Source organism: Balaenoptera borealis (assembly GCF_965194805.1).
Source record: "Balaenoptera borealis genome assembly, chromosome: 3".
NCBI lineage: Eukaryota > Metazoa > Chordata > Mammalia > Artiodactyla > Balaenopteridae > Balaenoptera > Balaenoptera borealis.
In genome coordinates this window covers 159849862-159872303 of record NC_138866.1, presented here as the reverse complement: position 1 = coordinate 159872303, position 22442 = coordinate 159849862, and the positions used below count along the sequence as shown (strand labels likewise).

Genomic DNA, 22442 nt, shown 5'->3' with positions numbered 1-22442 from the left:
AGGACACTACATAATTATCAACAGATCAATCCAAGAAGAAGATATAACAATTATAAATATATATGCACCCAACATAGGAACACCTCAATACATAAGGCAATTGCTAACAGCTATAAAAGAGGAAATCGACAGTAACACAAAAATAGTGGGGGACTTTAACACCTCACTTACACCAATGGACAGATCATCCAAACAGAAAATTAGTAAGGAAACACAAGCTTTAAGTGACACCACAGACCAGGTAGATTTAACTGATATTTATAGGACATTCCATCCAAAAACAGCAGATAACACTTTCTTCTCAAGGGCGCACAGAACATTCTCCAGGATAGATCACATCTTGGGTCAAAAATCAAGACTCAGTAAATTTAAGAAAATTGAAATCATATCAAGCATCTTTTCTGACCACAATGCTATGAGATTAGAAATCAATTACAGGGAAAAAAATGTAAAAACCACAAACACATGGAGGCTAAACAATACGTTACTAAGTAACCAAGAGATCATTGAAGAAATCAAAGAGGAAATCAAAAAATACCTAGAGACAAATGACAATGAAAACACGACGATCCAACACCTATGGGATGCAGCAAAAGCAGTTCTAAGAGGGAAGTTTATAGCTATAGAAGCCTACCTCAAGAAACAAACTACCTAACGTTACACCCAAAGGAACTAGAGAAAGAAGAACAAACAAAATCCAAAGTCAGCAGAAGGAAAGAAATCTTAAAGATCAGAGCAGAAATAAATGAAATAGAAACAAAGAAAACAAGAGCAAAGATCAATAAAACTGAAAGCTGGTTCTTTGAGATGATAAACAAAATTGATAAACCATTAGCCAGAAAAAGAGGGAGAGGACTCAAATCAATAAAACTAGAAATGAAAAAGGAGAAGTTACAACAGACACCACAGAAATACAAAGCATCCTAAGAGACTACTACAAGCAACTCTATGCCAATAAAATGGACAACCTGGAAGAAATGGACAAATTCTTAGAAAAGTATAACCTTCCAAGACTGAACCAGGAAGAAATAGAAAATATGAACAGACCAATCACAAGTAATGAAATTGAAACTATGATTAAAAATCTTCCAACAGGGCTTCCCTGGTGGCACAGTGGTTGAGAATCTGCCTGCCAATGCAGGGGACACGGGTTCGAGCCCTGGTCTGGGAAGATCCCACATGCCGCGGAGCGACTGGGCCCGTGAGCCACAACTGCTGAGCCTGCGCGTCTGGAGCCTGTGCTCCGCAACAAGAGGGGCCGCAATGGTGAGAGGCCCGCGCACCGCGATGAAGAGTGGCCCCCGCTTGCCACAACTAGAGAAAGCCCACGCACAGAAACGAAGACCTAACACAGCCAAAAATAAATAAATAAATAAAAAATAAATTAAAAAAAAAAAAAAATCTTCCAACAAACAAAAGTCCAGGACCAGATGGCTTCACAGGTGAATTCTATCAAACATTTAGAGAAGAGCTAACACCCATCCCTCTCAAACTCTTCCAAAAAACTGCAGAGGAAGGAACACTCCCAAACTCATTCTATGAGGCCACTGTCACCCTGATACCAAAACCAAAGATACTACAAAAAGAGAATTACAGACCAATATCACTGATGAATATAGATGCAAAAATCCTCAACAAAATACTAGGAAACAGAATCCAACAACACATTAAAAGGATCATACACCATGATCAAGTGGGATTTATCCCAGGGATGCAATGATTCTTCAATATACGCAAATCAATCAATGTGATATACCCTATTAACAAATTGAAGAATAAAAACCATATGATCATCTCAATAGATGCAGAAAAAGCTTTTGACAAAATTCAACACGCATTTATGATAAAAACTCTCCAGAAAGTAGGCATAGAGGGAACCTATCTCAACATAATAAAGGCCATATACGACAAACCCACAGCAAACATCATTCTCATTTTCATCATTCAATGGTGAAAAACTGAAAACATTTCATCTAAGATCAGGAACAAGACAAGGATGTCCACTCTTCCCACTATTATTCAACATAGTTTTGGAAGTCCTAGCCATGGCAATCAGAGAAGAAAAAGAAATAAAAGGAACACAGATTGGAAAAGAAGAAGTAAAACTGTCACTGTTTGCAGATGACATGATGCTATACATAGAGAATCCTAAAGATGCCACCAGAAAACTACTACAGCTAATCAATGAATTTGGTAAAGTTGCAGGATACAAAATTAATGCACAGAAATCTCTTGCATTCCTCTACACTAATGATGAAAAATCTGAATCTCTTTAAGGAAAGAGATTAAGGAAACACTCCCATTTACCACTGTAACAAAAAGAATAAAATACCTAGGAATAAACCTACCTAGGGAGACAAAAGACCTGTATGCAGAAAACTATAAGACACTGATGAAAGAAATTAAAGATGATACAAACAGATGGAGAGATATACCATGTTCTTGGATTGGAAGAATCAATACTGTGAAAATGACTATACTACCCAAAGCAATCTACAGATTCAATGCACTCCCTATCAAATTACCAATGGCATTTTTTACAGAACTAGAACAAAAAGTCTTAAAATTTGTATGGAGACACAAAAGACCTCGAATAGCCAAAGAGTCTTCAGGGAAAAAAACGGAGTTGGAGGAATCAGGCTCCCAGACTTCAGATTATACTACAAAGCTACAGTAATCAAGACAGTATGGTACTGGCACAAAAGCAGAAATATAGATCAATGGAACAGGATAGAAAGCCCAGAGATAAACCCACGCACATACGGTCACCTTATCTTTGATAAAGGAGGCAAGCATATACAGGGGAGAAAAGACAGCCTCTTCAATAAGTGGTGCTGGGAAAACTGGACAGCTACATGTAGAAGTATGAAATTAGAACACTCCCTAACACCATACACAAAAATAAACTCAAAATGGATTAGAAACCTTAATGTAAGGCCGGACACTATCAAACTCTTAGAGGAAAACATAGGTAGAACACTCTATGACATAAATCACAACAAGATCCTTTTTGACCCAGCTCCTAGAGAAATGGAAATAAAAACAAAAATAAACAAATGGGACCTAATGAAACTTAAAAGCTTTTGCACAGCAAAGGAAACCATAAACAAGACCAAAAGACAGCCTCAGAATGGGAGAAAATATTTGCAAATGAAGCAACTGACAAAGGATTAATCTCCAAAATTTACAAGCAGCTCATGCAGCTCAATAACAAAAAAACAAACAACCCAATCCAAAAATGGGCAGAAGACCTAAATAGACATTTCTCCAAAGAAGATATACAGATTGCCAACAAACACATGAAAGAATGCTCAACATCATTAATCATTAGAGAAATGCAAATCAAAACTACAATGAGATATCATCCCACACCGGTCAGAATGGCCATCATCAAAAAATCTAGAAACAGTAAATGCTGGAGAGGGTGTGGAGAAAAGGGAACACTCTTGCACTGTTGGTGGGAATGTAAACTGATACAGCCACTATGGAGAACAGTATGGAGGTTCCTTAAAAAACTAAAAATAGAACTACCATAAGACCCAGCAATCCCACTACTGGGCATATACCCTGAGAAAACCATAATTCAAAAAGAGTCATGTACGAAAATGTTCACTGCAGCTCTATTTACAATAGCCAGGACATGGAAGCAACCTAAGTGTCCATCATCGGATGAATGGATAAAGAAGATGTGGCACATATATACAATGGAATATTACTCAGCCATAAAAAGAAACAAAATTGAGTTATTTGTAGTGAGGTGGATGGAGTTAGAGTCTGTCATACAGAGTGAAGTAAGTCAGAAAGAGAAAAACAAATACAGTATGCTAACACATATATATGGAATCTAAGGAAAAAAAAAAAGGTCATGAAGAACCTAGTGGCAAGACGGGAATAAAGACACAGACCTACTAGAGAATGGGCTTGAGGATATGGGGAGGGGGAAGGGTAAGCTGTGACAAAGTGAGAGAGTGGCATGGACATATATACACTACCAAACGTAAAATAGATAGCTAGTGGAAAGCAACTGCATAGCACAGGGAGATCAGCTCGGTGCTTTGTGACCACCTAGAGGGGTGGGATAGGAAGGGTGGGAGGGAGGGAGATGCAAGAGGGAAGAGATATGGGAACATATGTATATGTATAACTGATTCACTTTGTTATAAAGCAGAAACTAACACACCATTGTGGAGCAATTATACTCCAATAAAGATGTTAAAAAAAAAAAAAATCCAATGGGCATTTTCTTATCTAACTACAGTGTCATTATCACTTTTAACAACAATAATTCATTGATATCACCTGACACCTGATCCATAATTAAAATTCCTGAAATGTCAAATATATATATATATATATTACATATATAATTAATTATATATAATATATAATTATAATTAGTATAATTATGTATAATATATTACATATATAATTAATATATAATATATTATATAATATAATTATATAATATATAATTATATATAATATATAAAATTTATATATAAATTATATAATATATAAAAATTTTATATATTATATGTAACTTATATATATAAATGGGACATAAATGGTACCAGACTAATAATAATGTGTATTAGAGATATTTTCAAATCTGTACGTATATGTTTATCTCATTATCTTTAATTGTTGCACAGTTTTCCATAGTATGACCATATTATAATTTTTTAACCAATTCCATATTGATGGCCATTTAAGTTTTTCAGATATTTTTATCATATATACATGCATATATATGAGCATATAATATATATCATTCCTTAATATAAGACACTTCCATCATTTCTAAATTTATCCTTATTATAAATAACTTTCTATACAAGTATTTGCCTGCATTTATGTCTTAGGACAGATATCTAGAAGCTGAATCACTGAACTGGAAGAGACAAACTTTTTAAAACAAAAGTCTTACATGGTTAATTATTCAACTACCAATCAGGAAGTATATACTACTGTTGATCACAAATAACACTAAAAAAAAAAAATCACGAAGGAAATTTACAGAGAACATTCTGGGTATCTGTTACCAATTATACCATGAGCTTTGGCTTGAGCTTTCTGAACCATCTCCTTCATTCTCATAAAACAGAGTATAGGAGTCCCAAAAGTGTATCCTTCAAATACCCCAGGATAACAACTTAAGCCAAAGAGAATTATTTCTGTATTAGCCACGCAGCAGCAGCAGCTGCATCCTGTGACCAGTGACACAGAAGATACAGACCAGAGGTTTAGGCTCTGGAGTTAGACACAGATTTGAATCTGTCTCTACAACCTGATGCTTACTCTCTCATAATACCTGTGTTTATCAACTTCTGTTCCCTTCTTTCCATATCCTCCCCTTGCCTCTCAGCTCTCAATTTCAAACATCCTGCCTTTGCCACCAGACTAATCTTCCCCTGCACCAGTTCACATCCCTCCCTTCGAAGGGCTTCCAGTGCCTGAGAGAGAGTTCCACGTCTGACTGGAACACAGAAGCTTGTAACAGACCATCACGCCCACCAACAACACTGGAAAAAGGAGAAGGAGAAAAACTGGATAAACAAACAAAAACATATTTTTTAAAAGCTATTGGGAACCACAGATTCAAAAAAAAGTCTAAAGGCACTAAACTGGAGAGAGAGCCAGGGGGCTCTGCCCCGTGATCAGAGATGGCACTTTGTTTCAGAAGTGATGGCTGAGTTGGGGAAGGGTTGTGTGGGTGAGTGTGCTGTAGACAGAAGAGAGGTGATGGATGATCCCTGTGATGATTAACCGAGAGTAGAGATATAAATGCAGTGGTTCCCTCCTACCCCAACCCCTGCCCCTGAACACGCGAGGTATACTCACATCCATTCAGGTTTATGCAATCTGAGAGTTGGAAAAAATAGTTTAGGTTATTCTAGTTCAAGGTTCTCAATTTTGGCTGCATGTTAGAATCACCAGGGAACTTTTAAAAATATGTTCCGGGGGTGCAGTGGGAGGGCAAGGGGACGTCCAGACCAATTAAAACAGAAGCTCTGCGGGCAAGGCCCAGACCTCAGCACTTCCTGAAGTTCCCAAGGTGATTCTGGGATGCAGCCAACATTAAGAAGCACTGGTTTAACTCAACACGCTTCTATCATTCCTTAGACTTTAGATTAGATCCTCATGTGTTAAACTGTTTTATCTCCTTCCCACTGCTGAGGGCTCAGGCTACCTCTCGGCTACCTTTGTGTCTTTACAGCATCCACCAAAGTGCTCTGAATGTAGTAGGTATTTGATAAACATTCGTGACGTGATTGATTAAATACACTCCCATGAGAGTTAGTCATTAGGAACTCAACGTCAGGAACAAAATGCATTTCTTACAACTTCAAATTGAACACATCAAATATAGGAGAGAGAAGGACATTCCCAAGCCAGAAAAATTCACACCTTATACTTTACATCAGCCCAGGAGAGTGGAAATGAATACATTTCCAGGGAAATCACCTCAATAAAAATGAAAGAAAAACTCTGTTTCCCCGTCTCAAAAGATTTTCTTCTCTTTCTGGAAACTCACTGACTTTAATCAAGTTGGATCTAGCAAAATAACAAAGACATGGGCTTCATGGCCACCTGGTAACCATGGTTTCCCCCTCTAGCCGTGACAATCTGTGTGATCCAGGGAAAATTATTTAACCTCTCAAATTATTTAAACTCTCAGCCAGAGTTTTCTCCTATATCTTGTTAGAAGATAAACTGAAGCATATTAAATTTTTTAAGAGTTTATTTGAGCAAAAATTGACTTGGATCAGGGAACATCCAATCTAGCGGATAGAAAGTTGCTCCAAAGAGCTGTACAAAATGAAAGACATTTATAGCCAGAAGGGAGTGGGAACAAGGAAGTTATTCTAGGCAAAAAGCGGGTTGGTTATTGCAAGGTTACTTTCCTGTAGGGGATGTGGGGGTCTATCAGGCAGATGACCTAACTAGTGCAGATAAGGTGTTTCCTGATTGACTGGCTTAAGACTCCATTTCTGGAAGAGCGGAAACTGTAATTAAGTATGGGTTTGGTGACGTGGCACTTGGCATAAGTGATTCCATTTTGGGCCCGTTGCCTTGTTCTTAACAATACAAAATGGAAAAAAAACATAGAACTAACTCATAAAGTTGTGGGGAAGATTCAGTGCAAAGTTTCAAGTCTAGACATCTAGCCCATAGTGGGCATTTAAATACTACTTCTGTGTATTATTGGGGACCATAGAATATTATATGTCTTCATATATATTATATGTTATTTATATATATATTATATTATTATATGTCTTCATACATTCTGTGGTATTAAGTTGAGTCCTTGCCTGTAGTCCTGATTCCCAGAACTCATCCAACACCAAAACTGGCCACGGAAGAGCTAAGGCGATTCCCCCATCAAGACCAGAAAGGGTTCAGTTAGGACGGGTCTGAAAGATAACACATCACAGCAGTGGAACCGGAAATTGGGCTGGTTGGGGAAAAGAAAGATGGATTTTTCCCTTACTGAAGGGAGAGCTGAACTCTTGAACCAACTGGATGTGTTTTCCTGTGTTTTGCCAACTAGCCAAAAGCGGTGGGGGGATGGGTGTCTCTGCCTATTTCCTCCGGGTTGTTTTCACAGACCTACACTTTGAGAGGGCTAATTGTTGAGTCCTCATCTTTCTTCCCCACAAGAAGAGGGCTTTGTTCAGCGATTAAATCAGGCTGAGAGGCAAAGCCTTTCCATTTTAGATCAAGGTTTGGGCCCCCAAGGAAAAGAAATATCGCTTCTTTTTTCATTTAGCTGACAATGTTTTCTCCCTTAGAGAATGAATTGGAGATTTCCACCCACCAGAAAGGCCCCACCGTGACTCATATGGATATCAAAATACCAGGAGGTGAGACCCCAACAAGCAAAGCAGAGCGTGAAGACAATCGTTTAGACATCTTGTTTCTACTTCCAGTGAATGAACACAAGCAAAGATCGCCTTTGGTTCATCTACACAATGGCCTCAGCGTTCTCCCTTCCTTTGTTTTGGGGCGTATTGCATTTCAGGCTCACAGGGAGAGGAAACCCTGCCAGTGGCTGGGTTCTGTGTGCCCATTGTCACCATCTCGGGAGGTTTCTTTGCTGCCCAGCTTTGCAACACTGATGGATTTTTCTCTGAAGTTCTAGAGCTGCTGAGAACTTCTCATTGTTGCTGTCTAAAGTCATCACCTGCTCTGAGATTAAAGCATTGTGCTCCATGGCTTTAATCTGAGTATAAACTTCTTCAGTCCTTTCTTTGGGAAATAAATATTGCCTCAGTTTCTTAGTGCAAGTCACATGGCAAATTCACCCTTTAAACAGGAGACTCTAAGGAGCTTGGGTCCAGCGGGGTTGACAGCCAGCACCGAAAAGCAACGCAGGAGAGCGCTGGGGCTGAGGAACCCCATGCGGCATCATTGAGAAGGGGGAAGAGGGTCAGCTTGCAGGAGAGGAAGGAAGTTGTCTTCTCAGCTGTTAGTAGTAGCGGGTAGTGGCTGTATCTGGCAGCTTAGAGCTTTAATGCCACACAGAGCTTCTGACACATCCTGGGGCACTGTTTTCTCTCTCATTCTTTCCAGGGAACTAACTCTCAGTGAAAAAAGAGCTGGATCAGGAGTCAAGTCGGTTTCGTCCCAGATGCTATTATGCCTGAAATCGCTTCCCCTCTGTGAGACTCGGTTTCCTCATTTGTAAAGTGTTAGGGTTGAACTAGAGGACCTTGAGGACCCCAGCTCGAGCCATCATGGCTTCAAAGACTAAAAGGCTCATATGATGATGTGTTTATAATTCTCTTTGATAGGAACTAATGTTTTTCTCATTCATCTCCTATAAAATTTTCTCCTAGCATTTAGCAGTCTTGGACCGTAATAGGAACGCTATAAACCCCAAGTGACTGAATGAAGGAACGAACCTGATTTAACCCAGCTCTTCTCACTCCCGAGAAGCTCCATCTCTGAGTGAGGAGGCCCCACTAGTAGTACAATACTCCTTTGTCCTTAACTGCCCTTTTCCAGCTTCTCACTCACCTAATCCTTTGTGAGCTGTGGATTTTAAAGACTGGGAATTACTTGTCCAAGGCCAAGTAATTCTACTGGCAAAGTATACCAAACGTCCAAAAAAGAAAAACACTTAAGTGATTTTTTATAAGATGAATATAAGTCTGAGTCAAAATCAGGAAAGAACAGTGTAAGAAACAACAATTATAAGCCAGTTTCACATTTACTATAGTGTGAGGCTAGAACCACAAGGCTTGATTTCAGTAAAGACTGCTAAGAATGATGACTGAAATCTAATTCCTGGTGACCTTCATTTCAGTTTCCTCCTGAATCAGTAAACAAATAAAACACAAAATATACGAGATAAAGACACAAGTAAGAGAGTGGATACAGCTTCCCAACTCGTGCCTAGTTTCTCAGAGATGTGCTTCCTAAGTTTTGTTTTCTGTGAAGAGAAGGCAGGATGAGAAATCCACCACATCAAAGAGCCCAAGTCACCAGTTTTCTTCCATGTGTGCTCTAGAAAAAGGAGAGGGGTCATATCATCATTCAAGGGTCTATCTATTACTATATAAAGCAATTCCTTTTTCCACTACAAGGACCACAATTTTGTGTCTTTGAAGCATTGTGTTTTTATTGCATTACTGGGTCCAGAGTAGACTTGACCATAGCCTATTACAAATATACGCAAAACTCCTAAAAATGTCTACCTGCAAATTGAAATCTGCAGTGTATTTTAAAAATAAATAATGACCAGGTTGGGTATATCTTAGAAGTAGAAGGATATAGTAAAAGCTCTCATAACATAATATAACACATGAGTAGATAAAAGGGCAAAAGGCACAATTTTTGTACATGCAAAAAAACCCCACATTCTGTGAAATCAACTCCAATCTATGATTTAACATAAAAAACTGACCAAATCAGGAAAAAAAAAAAAGAAAAAAAAAGAATTACTCGTCCAGATGTACTCTGCTTGCCACAGAACTAATTTATTCTTGTGTAAGAAAGCCCAGAGTGTTGACTGGGCTAAGGTCCCTCTGTCCCAGAGCATCCGCTGAGCACAGCTCTTTGCGGGGGACTGTACCCACACTCTCAGGCCTGGTCTGAACTGGAATATGGTTAGTGTCTTTCTAAAACACAGTGAGCAATCAGATTGCTCCAGAGAGAAGAGCATCTCTCCAGAAAGTCCCTTGGTCTTGACCAAGCTCGTCTTCCTGTGGCTGGTGGTGGTCCGGCTCCCTTAGAGAAATGAGGGTTTGATCTTCACTACATGCACTTGACTCACGCTCCCTGGGTATATGCTTTTTTAACCTGGTAAATGGAGTGGTGTCATGCTCTTCATTTGGCACCTGGGGCCCAGAAAGTCCCCAACAGCTGAGCTGAGGCCACGCTGTCCCCTCAATGGGCTGAGGAAACTAAGAGCTACCACGTTCAACTCCAAAACCCTGGAGTTACAAAATGACGAATCATAATTTGTCTCACACCTTTTCCACTCCACTGGAGGGGAGAAGCAAAGTGAATTAGAGAAAGAAAACAGGCCCCAGTAAGAAAAAGTCCCAGGCCCCGGGGGAGCAGCCCAGGAAAACATCTGCCTCAGTTGACAGCTCAGATGTTCAGACAAGATCAGAGGGGTGGCACTTAGAGGCCAGCCTGAGCACATGGCCGTGTCCTTGCTCCCTCCTGGGGGGGTTGGGGAGGGCTCGTCTGATGCTGTCACAGTGCGTTTGCTTCCCCTTCCTTATTCTTCCTCCATCCCTGTCATTCCTCACCACCTTCATCCACTGAGACATTCTGGGACTTTAATAACAAAGTAAAGAGCCTTGGGCGGGGAGTTACATCTAGGAGTTTTGTGTATATTTGTAATAGGCTATGGTCAAGTCTACTCTGGACTCACATCTTGGAGGTGGACAAAAGTGCTAAATGTGTTGCCCTGGGACCAGCCACTGCTCCATTTCCAATCATGACAATGTGGTTTGTAAAGGAATCTTTTTCTTTCTTTAATGAGACACTGAAGCACCTGCCTTCTTCTCTATGCTGACACCTCGGCCGTACTGGAACTCTTAGGACCTGGGCATCCCTAGTGAATCTATCAGATTGCTAGTTCAGAAAGAGTGATGCCCAGTCTTAAAATGTTTACTGTCTTTAGTACTTTGAGCAATGACTTGCACATAACACACCTTCAACAGATACTTGTTGGGAGGGATAAGCCCCTTCCAAGTCATATGTGAAAGCCTCACGTTCTAGTGAATGAGTCCCTCTAGACTGCACAGTAACTGAATCTGCTGTAAAAAAAAAAAGGGGGGGGGGATAAATTGGGAGCTTGGGAGCTTGGGATGAACAGATACACACTACTGTTTATAAAATAGATAAACAACAAGGAGTTACCATACAGCGCAGGGAACTAACTATATTCAATACCTTGTAATAACCTATAATGGAAAAGAATCTCAAAAAGAATAGATATATGTGTACATCTATAACTGAATTACTTCGCTGTACACCTGAAACTAACACACCATTGTAAATCAACTATACTTCAATTTTAAAAAAAGAAAGAAAAAAAGCAAAACAAAAACTGTTTTTAGGGCATTACAGTGAGAATGTTTTCATCCTGCATGCTCAACCCAGACACCTGAGAGAAATCTTCCATTGCAGTTACTGCACTCGAGGAAACCCTGAGCCAGGATGACGCTGACCTTCCAGTTAGCATGGAAGCAGGTAACCACCTCCATCCCAGTTAGGAATATGAAGTGCTAAACATTCTGGGTAGTGGAGGGCAATAGTTCTTGGAAATCAAAGAACTACAGAGGAGGTAAGAAACTTAAAAACTCATCTGCAAAGGAATATCTGTGAGTCCATAGTGATATAAATAAATGATTGAATAAGTAAATGAATGGGGAGGAGTGACTAATTTTCCTTACAGAAGAATCACACACAATCATTGTAAAAGAAAGGAAGGAAATAGAAAATTGCCGTTAGACACCACCGTAATAACATCCGCAAAGAAAATACACCAATGAATGCTAAAGTTCAAGGGTGAAACTTTAAGAAGAAACAGGATATTTGTATATCCTCAGTGTCTCCCCCCAAATCTTGATCAATTACTGTGGTGGTTTTAACACATGTCCACAAATTCTTTGCTACTCCTCCCTTCAGAGATGGAGATAATTTCCTCAAGAACTGAAAATTGAAAGGGAATAACACTAACCTGACGGTGAAAAGTGGCAGACACCACTAATAAGAACCTGCTGTATAAAAAATTTAATTTAATTTAATTTAAAAATTTTTTTTAAAAAAGTGGCAGACACCACCTTCACCAAATGACTGGTTAACATCACCAGCAATAAGTCGTGTTGTTATCTTGTCCCCCAATATGATGCGATGAGAAAATCACCTCCCCCAAAATGTGTTAGCTTAGTGCTATCATGAGAAAACCTAAGACAAATCCAAGTTGAGGAGCTTTCTGCAAGATACCTGACTGGCACTGCTCAAAAGTATCACAGTCATCATTTAAAAAAAGGAAAGTCTGAGAAATTGTCACAAATTGAAGGAGGTTAAATGCCATGTGGGATCCTGAATGGGATTCTGGAACCGAAAGTGGATATTAGTGGAAAATCTGGGGAAATTCTAATAAAGTCTGCAGTTTGGGTAATGGTATTACACTAATGTTAATTCTTAGTTTTGATGAACGTATCATGTTTTTGTAAGACGTCAACATTAGGGGAAGCTGGGTAAGGGGTAGATGGGAACTCTCTGTGCAATCTTTGCAACTCTTCTGTAAATCTAAAAATATTCAAAAATGAAAAGTTTTTCTGAATCTATCTAGTCTATGCTCTTCATTTTATATATAAGAAATCTGGGGATGCTAACATGCAAATGTCCAGTATCCTAGCACCAGGCATGTGGTAAGTGCTTGATAAATGGTCCTTTAATTACATGGACTTTATTCTAGTGGCCCTAGAACCCAGGCATCCTGGCCATGCAGTCCTGGGCAAGTCCCTACAAATATTGACTCTATAAAGTAATGAAAGTAATTTTTTTTTAAGTTTTGTTTTTAAAAGATAAAACAGAAATAAAGTAAAAACAAGAAGTGGCTCCTTTCCTTTCACTAACCATCAAATTCAGATTTTCCCTAGATATATTTAGTGAAAGAGAAAAGTTAACATGGCTAAAATCTAACCTGTCTGGCAGCTGGCACATACTTTTAATTTTAATTTTAATTAATAGGTGGTAGACATCACTACACATTTAAAAATAAAATAAAAGGAGGACCGGTGACAATCAGAATAAATATTTCACGATACTGTTTGATAGAATAGGTTTTAACCATCTCATTAAATGCCCCAGACATTTAAAGAATTCATGAAATTCTTTAAGAAGAAATTTTTTCACATAATTTACATGTTTCCATGCTTCTGTTTTCACTCTGCTTTGTCAGAAGCACTGAACAGAGTTTTACCTTTTCTATTCCTTGTTAGACTGCTGATTTAAAGAGAGGGGGGAAGAAAGCCAAACTCTACAGACACTTTCGAAGTTCAGTTTTATAATAAAAATTGTTTGGATAATTAGACCTTGACACTCCTGAAGATAAAATAAACATGTCATCTTCTATTTTATTTTGCTCAGTAAAATTGTTCAGAAGATCAAAAGTAGTAAAGACAATGTAAAATTTAACGTTTTGATATTGATGTTGGACCTTGTTTAACTTAACATTTTGGAGAGTAACTGCCTCTGACGTCAACTCAAGGAACACTTTTTTGCCGCTAATGTAATCGGTTTTGCAATGACATCAGCAAAGATATGTTTATTATTTTTTTAACAAAACACACGGAAACATGTAAAAGTTTTTAACTTTCTCTTTGGAAATAATTTCAAAATACAGAAAAGTTGCAAGAATAAGAATGGAACCAAAAAAAAAAAAAACTATACACCTTTTACCTGGACTACCTATTGTTAACATTTTATCCCATTTGCTTTATCATCCTTCCTCTCTTTCTGTCTCCCTCTCTCTCTCTCCCTCTCCCCGCCCCCAAGGTGAATTTTCACTCAGCCATTTTTTGCGTAAGTTGTACATATGGAGACATCACAGCCCTGAAACCAGCAGTGTAAGAGATGACATAGAAGTTTTATCTGTGGGGATTTTTTGCAATGTTTTCTACAAATTGTATTAGCCCTAGAAAACATTCCAGTTACATTTTAAAGACTATTTATGACAACCTACATGACTGCTCTGTTTAAAGGTATTTTTCTCTCCAGCTAGAGAATAATATTGAGAATAACTGAAAATAATCACTTATGTTTAAATTTTTTTTTTAATTTTAAGCATTCAGTATTTCTTACTGATATTCTTTGCTTTTTCTCAAGCTACCCTCTTTCAGAAGGGTTGTATCCTTGGACACTAGTGGAGAAATGGAAGAGGCCAAGACATTGTGAAACAAAATTATTATTTCTTCCATTTCCTTTTATCATATACCATTCAGAATAATGTAACAAAATGATTCTCCCTTTAAAGAAATATCTATAAGGCAGGGAAAGGCAGGAAGTTCCAGGGTTCAGGGTACCTTGATTAATATTTGAGGGAGTCATTTTTTGTTTCGTGCCCTAGAATTTTTTTATACACTGGGGCAATGCAGCTAGGGGAGATTTGAAATGGGCAAGAAGCACATTCTCAGACACATTATTTTGCAAAAGAATACAATTTAAGGAATTTAAGGTCTGGGATTTCTCGAAACTATTGCTGTTCCCCTTACACCTTAGAAGGTCTTCCTTTAAACACCCAGGGGAAACCTCAACCAGTTTAAAGGCCACTGTCCTGAACAAGTCATGGTCATCTGGGCAAAGAAGAGGTTAAACTGGAGAAAGGAGGTAAACTGAACCCAGCTTCTTAGAGACGAGATTAAGGAGATGGCCCACCCCATCCCCATTCGACATGATCAAGAGTCGAGATTCAAAGGATGGCCAATAGGCACATGAAAAGATGCACAACATCACTAATTATCAGAGAAATGCAAATCAAAACTACAATGTAGTATCACTTCACACCGGTCAGAATGACCATCATTAAAAAGTCTACAAATGACAAATGCTAGAGAGGGTGTGGAGAAAAGGGAACCCTCCTACACTGTTGGTGCAAATGTAAATTGGTGCAGCCACTATGGAGAACAGTATGGAGGTTCCTTTAAAAACTTAAAATAGAGTTACCATATGATCCAGCAATCTCACTCCTGGGCATATACCTGGAGAAAACTTTAATTCAAAAAGATACATGCACCACAATGTTCATTGCAGCACTATTTACAATAGCCAAGACATGGAAGCAACCTAAATATCCATCAACAGATGAGTAGATAAAGAAGATGTGGTACACACACACACATATATATATGTATGGAATATTACTCAGCCATAAAAAAGAATGAAATAATGCCATTTGCAGCAACATGGATGGACCTAGAGATTATCATACTAAGTGAAGTAAGTCAGACAGAGAAAGACAAATACAGTATGCTAACACATATATACGGAATCTAAGGAAAAAAAAAAAAAAAAAGGCCATGAAGAACCTAGTGGCAAGACGGGAATAAAGACACAGACCTACTAGAGAATGGACTTGAGGATATGGGGAGGGGGTGGGGTGAGATGTGACAGGGTAAGAGAGTGTCATGGACATATATACACTACCAAATGTAAAATAGATAGCTAGTGGGAAGCAGCCGCATAGCACAGGGAGATCAGCTCGGTGCTTTGTGACCACCTAGAGGGGTGGGATGGGGAGGGTGGGAGGGAGGGAGATGCAAGAGGGAAGAGAAATGGGAACATATTGTATATGTATAACTGATTCACTTTGTTATAAAGCAGAAGCTAACACACTATTGTAAGGCAATTATACTTCAATAAAGATGTTTAAAAAAAAAAAAAAAAAAAAAAGATACATGCACCACAATGTTCATTGCAGCACTATTTACAATAGCCAAGACATGGAAGACCAGCAGGTTGGGTCAGCAAGCTGGAGACCCAAGAGAACCAGCAATGTAGTTCCCATCCAAAAGCCGGCAGGCTGGAGACCCAGGAAGAACTGACATTTCAGGCCGAGTCCAAAGGCAGGGGAAGACCCATATCCCATCTCAAACGCTGTCAGGCAGGAAAATTCCCCTTGCTCAGGGGAGGTCAGTCTTTTGTTCTATTCAGTCTTTCAACTGATTGGATGAGGCCTGCCCACATGAGGGAGAGCAATCTGCTTTACTCAGTCTACTGATTTAAATGTGAATCTCATCTAAAAACACCCTCACAGAAACACCCAGAATAACATTTGATCTGGGAACCCTGTGGCCCAATCAAGTTAACATATAAAATTAACCATCACAAGGATGAAAGAAGACAGTCCAGAAGACTGACACCTAAAATTGAGTCTTAAGGGATTCGTGAGACTTGGCTAAATTTGGGGGTAAAGATTTGTGATCCAGGCAGAGAGAGAAGAATGTGGAGAGGGTCAAGAATAGAAAACAAGGCTCACTCTGAAAATCACAGAGGTTCAGACAGTGAGAGCTGGGGTAGCCAGGCCTGGAGGTCATTAGGGGAGGTGTTGGAAGGTAAGCAGAAGAGTCCCTGGCTTGGGGGCTTTGTCTGCCACACTAACATCCTGTCCTTTTTTGTGGGAAATGAATGGGTGGTCACTGAAAGGATTTATGCATAGGAATTATCAGATGTCCCTTAAAAACCTTTAAATTATAAAACAATACTTACAGACATTTTCTCAAAAATGAATGAAGTGAGCTTATCACTTTAAGGAAAACAACTGACAGTATTTGTTGGCCATTTTAAGTTTTCAAGTAAAAATTAGAACTGTAGAAAACTTGAATCCATCACTATAAGGTTAATTGCTTTCCAATACTTTAAGAAGATGAGATCAGAGGGAGATTAATCAACGTGATTTTTTTTAAAATACTGTGTTATGAAATGTGTCAATACTGGAAGATCTTCATAACTCAGTGAATCAATATTTTCCAAATGACCAGTGTTGGATGTTACATAATCACGTGTGGGTTAAAAAAATCAATCCAAAGAGCAAGATAACCAAATGGATTTTAATGTAACAAAGTACAAAAAGTTCACTGACATGGTTTCAGATCTGGCACTGCAGCTAACATTTAAGAAACTATAATTTACCCAGTGTGGGTGTAGGATCAAAGGAGAATACTCACAATTATCTGAAAAGGCTATTAGCATACCCCTCCCATTTTCAACTACATTTCTGTGTGAGGCTAGATTTTCTTCACATACTTCAACTCAAGCAACATATCACAATAGATTGAACACAGAATCAGATATGAGGATCTGCCATTAAAGAGATTTCTAAAAAATATAAATGCCATTCTTCTCCCTAAAAATTTTCTATTTTGAAAATTATAGTTATTTTGCATTCAATATAGGTTAGTTATAACATGTGATGTGTTTATTATTTTTAAATAAATTATTAAAACATCGTTTAAAAATTTTTTTTCAGTTTTCATTTCAAATACACTAAATATGAATAGATATAACTCACACGAACAAGGGCTCTTTGGAGTCTTTAATCATTTTTAAGAGTGGAAAGGAGCCTTCAGATCAAAAATCTGGAGAACTGTTGCACCAACATATTGCGTTAACTGTTCTAAATTTAAAACATTCCAATAGTAGCTGAGTTGCACGTTTAACAGAAAGATAGGGTAGGAAAGAAATCCCTGGGGGTGTGTAGCGCCTGAGTTAATCATTAAAGGAGGCTCTTCCCTTTCTTGGGGGCCCTGGAGGTGTTTCCACCCTGGGTGCAATGCACTGTAGTGAGTGCTTTTGGGGTGGGGAGGGCTTTGCCTTTCTCTGCCTTGTTTGCAAAGTAGAGAAAGACTATTTGTGAATCTAAGCAAACTTCTCAGGCTACTCTGGAAAGGGCAAATGTGGACGTTGAGGATCTGGAAACCTGTTTGCCTAAAACGTCACCCTAACCGATGCAGGTGAACTCCTGGGAAAGCCTTCATGTACCCCAGGAACGGGGTACTCCAAAAGATGGTCTTGAGGCCCAGTTTAAAACAGGTGGGAAGGGGAAAACACAGAATCTTAGAGACTGGGCATCCTGAATCACGACCCCTTAAAGAAATCCTATTTTCTTAACGTATTTTTGGACACAGACAGTCCTCTCCATAGCCCCAGGGACACAAAAGCACGTTTGCTAATTAACATGTGATTCATCTGGCAGCGTCTGGCTCAGCCCTGACACCTGGAGCTGACCACCAGTTAACTGGGCTGGGCGGAATCAGGCAGTCTCTGTAAGTTCTCCCAGCCTCAGATCCTCACCTGTAAAGTGGGGTTCACAGCATCGACTTTGCATTTAAAGGACCTGGCACCTGTGACTAGATTAATAACAGCCATTCCAGTGTTTACTCTATGCCAGAACTGTCCAGGGCTCTTCATGTATAAGATTTAGTCCTTACAGAAAGCCTGAAAAGTCATTACAGTATTGCTGCACTTCTAAGGAGACTTTTGGTCTACATTTAACACATCCGAAATTGAATTTTGTCTTGCATTGGTTGTGCATGTGGTTAGTTCTCTTTTGTAGGAAAAGTTAATAAATTGATGGTGTGTTCTACTGAAAATATGGTATGAGTTCCCCCATTTTACAGATGGGGAACAAGTTAAAAATATAATTTGTCCAGGCCCACACATCAAGAACGTGGGAGGATAGAAGTGAACCCAGGACTATCTTTCTCCAAAGCCTGAGGTCATCTTATTGATTCACTGCACTGGGCTGGTAGTCTCCCCTCTCCCCTTGATTCTGCCACACGGCACAGATTTCTGAAAATAAACTGAGCCCACCCAGGCCTCGAGTGCCCCCTCTACCCCTTTGTTCACCAAATGTAGGTGCCAGGATATCCAGGTGAGACATCTTTTGCGCAGTTAACCCGACGTCAGAGGCAGAGTTGCTCTGATGCCTGCAGCTGAGGTTTAGGCCTCAAGGAACTGAAAATGGACGGCTGGCACCCCCAGAGTAGAGCACTTACTGACAATGCAACGTTATGAAATATTTTATATATGGGGGACACGTCCGCACACTGCCCACCCTCATCCCCACCACCATCAGGTTCTAACAGCCCACCAAGCCAGCCTGGGCCTGGGCTTCATTTCACCCTAGACGTTGAATCTTGTGTGGCTAATGCATGACAAAAATGAGGCTTCTGCCATGGATGTCCACACCATTAAATACATGCAAAGACATCTCTCAGGGAGTGTGCGGAGGGCCCCCTTTAGTCCTAAGTGGCTGAAGTACTCTGTTTTGTGCTTCTGCTGTCTTTTTTTTTTTTTTTACTTTTTTTGTGTGATATAGTTGATGTACAATATTATATGTTACAGGTGTATATCATAGTGATTCACAATTTTTAAAGGTTATACTCCATTTATAGTTATTATAAAATATTGTCTATATTCCCTGTGTTGTATAATACATCCTTATAGATTATTTATTTTATACATAAGAGGTTGTACCTCTTACTCCCCCATGCTTCTGTTGTCTTCATGGGAGTTCTCTCTGAGCATGATCTTAGTGGTATGTCAGAACCTGTAGGTTGAAACCTGTGCCTAAGCCATCAATGCACTGGCTGAAGACTTGACCCAAACTACTCACACTGTGTCAAAAAAATGTGAGCTCCAACTGAAGCTGATAAAACAGCCATTAGAACTTAACTCCAGGGACTTCTCTGGTGGCGCAGTGGTTAAAAATCCACCTGCCAATGCAGAGGACACGGGTTCGAGCCCTGGTCCGGGAAGATCCCACATGCCGCAGAGCAACTATGCCCAGGCAGCACAACTACTGAGCCAGTGCTCTAGAGCCTGTGAATCACAACTACTGAGCCTGCATGCCGCAACTACTGAAGCCTGCGCGCCTAGAGCCCGTGCTTCGCAACTAGAGAAGCCACTGCAATGAGAAGCCCACGCACCGCAACGAAGAGTAGCCCCTGCTCGCCGCAACTAGAGAAAGCCTGCACGCAGCAACGAAGACCCAATGCAGCCAAACATAAATAAATAAATAAATGTATTTTTTTTAAAAAAAAGAACTTAACTCCAGCAAACGTCAGTTGCCACATCTTTAAATGGTAAGGATTAAATAAAAGCCTTTGTCCAAGGATCTAGAAGAGTCTCCATGTTTTTCTTACTGCTCTGAATGTGTTTCCAATTTACATTTTAGAAAAATTTGGGGATTTGTCAAAATTGTTGCAAATATCTGTTAGCCTGTTGTTCTCCTTTTACTCATGTTCAAGGTTTTCGATGACATTGAACTTAAAATGTTCACAGGGTGTGGAATCTCAGTATTTCCTTTGTAGTTAATCTTATTGCTTCTAAGCCTGGTCTTTGTCCAACCAAAAATTAGATATTCACCAACATTTTCTTCTCCTTTGTTAATAGCTTGAGTTTTAAAAAACACTTAGGTGGATGGTGCAACACATGATCTGATTAGCTTTTTCATCCCAAATAGTTGGCCAGTTCTCCCGTTACAGTTTATTAAGTAATTCCAAGTTAAGAGACTCTCAACCGTGCTGGTGGGAAAAGTGGAAAGTGAGCTGAGGGCAAAGTGAGATGAGAATCAATCTGGCTGGAGGCTCCTGCCGGCCGCCCGGGCCGGCAGGTGGGAGCACCTGGCATGAAGAATGCAGGCACGGCCCGCCCTCGAGAGGGACGCCACCAGCTCTGTTCACTCAGATCACGTTGCTGCAGCAAATCCTCCCTAAGCACGCATGCTCACTCCCCACCCCACTAGGCATCCTCTCGCTATGCAACCTTGTGATCTGTTGCCTCTTAAAAGTGCTAGTCAATTTCTTGGGAGGAAAGATTAGCAAGGCGGATCCTGGATATTACCTGGGGAGTCCAGAATCTGGACCAGGGCACCCACCTTCTCCTGAAGGGCCACTGCCGACTTCCCTGAAGAGCCTGACCGTCTGACCACCAGCTGGGCACCACAGGGAGCAAGGCGGGAAGACGGCCCATGCCTCCCAGCCCAGGGGGCAAGCAGCTTGAAACTGACCTGACCTCTCACCTGTTCCACTGCTAACTCCCATTAACTTGGAGAGACCAGAAATATGCGGAGGGGAAATTTTACAACGGTAAAGCCACAAACCTTAGCGTCCCAGGCACTTGGATTTGAATCCTTGAAATTCACCTGCTAAGCAGCCTTGGGGAAGTTCTTTACCTTTGGCGAGTGTCGGATTCTCCATCTGCAAAACAGCAGACAGGAAAAGCCTCACCCCTCAGGGCGCGTAAGGATCTCCTTAAGACCATTGTCTTCCGGCATTGCAGCTGTTCCTGCTTGACAGAATGACTTTATCTGCCGCTGGGGAATTCCTCACTTGGTTTTCCTCGTACAAAGAGCCACAGTCTGGCTCTAGACCCTCCATAATGAGTGTCCTTCCAGCATTCACCTTCCTGCAGCACTCTGCATCCCTTCACCCACCATGCGTCCACCTGGTGACTCATTCTTCAGTATTTTTTCAATAACGGTCACTGTCGCACAGATGACTCTCAGCTTGCCCAAAAGGCCACAGAACTGTCATGGATTCCCATCTCCCAACAGGCCCGGGACTTTAAACTATGTACATATCCTGTTAGGGCAGCCTTCCAATTTCCTTAGTAGGTAACCTGGAAGACTGGCCCTGATTTGGGGACAAGGACCGGTGTCTGTGAAAGCTGCCTCTCTAAGCCCTGCACCCAATGCATTATGAGCGCTCTGCCCCATCACGCCGGTGACAGGTGACAACCTCCGAAGTCATTTCACAGTGGAGGTGACAAACTGCTGAGTCCTGCTCTCTTCACAAGGTAGGGCTGGAAAGCGTATGGGATGCAGAAAGACTAATTTGGGAGTGAGGGCTATTTCTGCAGCGTAGCAGTGGGGCTGTGGACAAAAAAAAAAAATCAGACGCAGTGAGAGCCCTGCGGGTCACAAAGGCCATACCCGATGGGGGTGCTCAGTGCTGCCTTATAACCACATGCATGTCCTCATCCAGCCCCGCACCCGCCTGAGGAAGTCCCCTCATCGCAGAGATGAAGATGCTGAAGCAAAATAACAGGCTCGAGTTGTGGCAAAGTGGTCCTGGAAGTTGGATTGAGTCTCTTCCCATTGGAACCCTGAAAGGGGTTACAGGGGGGTGGGAGGAAGGGCAGGGAAGTGAAAGGGACCAAGAACCTAAGATGAAATGCCTTCCTGTGATTCTACCCAGGGCCCCAACACCATCTGCAGGGCTTGTATAAGAACAGCTGCTGACTGGAACTTCCCTGGTGGTCCAGTGGTTAAGAATCCGCCTTCCAATGCAGGGGATATGGGTTCGATCCCTGGTCGGGGAACTAAGATCCCACATGCTGGAGGGCAACTAAGCCTGCGTGCTGTAGAGCCCACGTGCCACACCTAGAGAGCCCACATGCGGCAACTA

General features: G+C 40.6%; 1 long non-coding RNA gene across 1 annotated transcript in view; it reads left to right on the top strand.

Annotated features, from left to right (window-relative positions):
• Positions 1–22442, top strand: part of LOC309626481 — a 188975-nt gene that overhangs the window by 25082 nt on the left and 141451 nt on the right. The gene's annotated exons all lie outside the window — the stretch shown is intronic.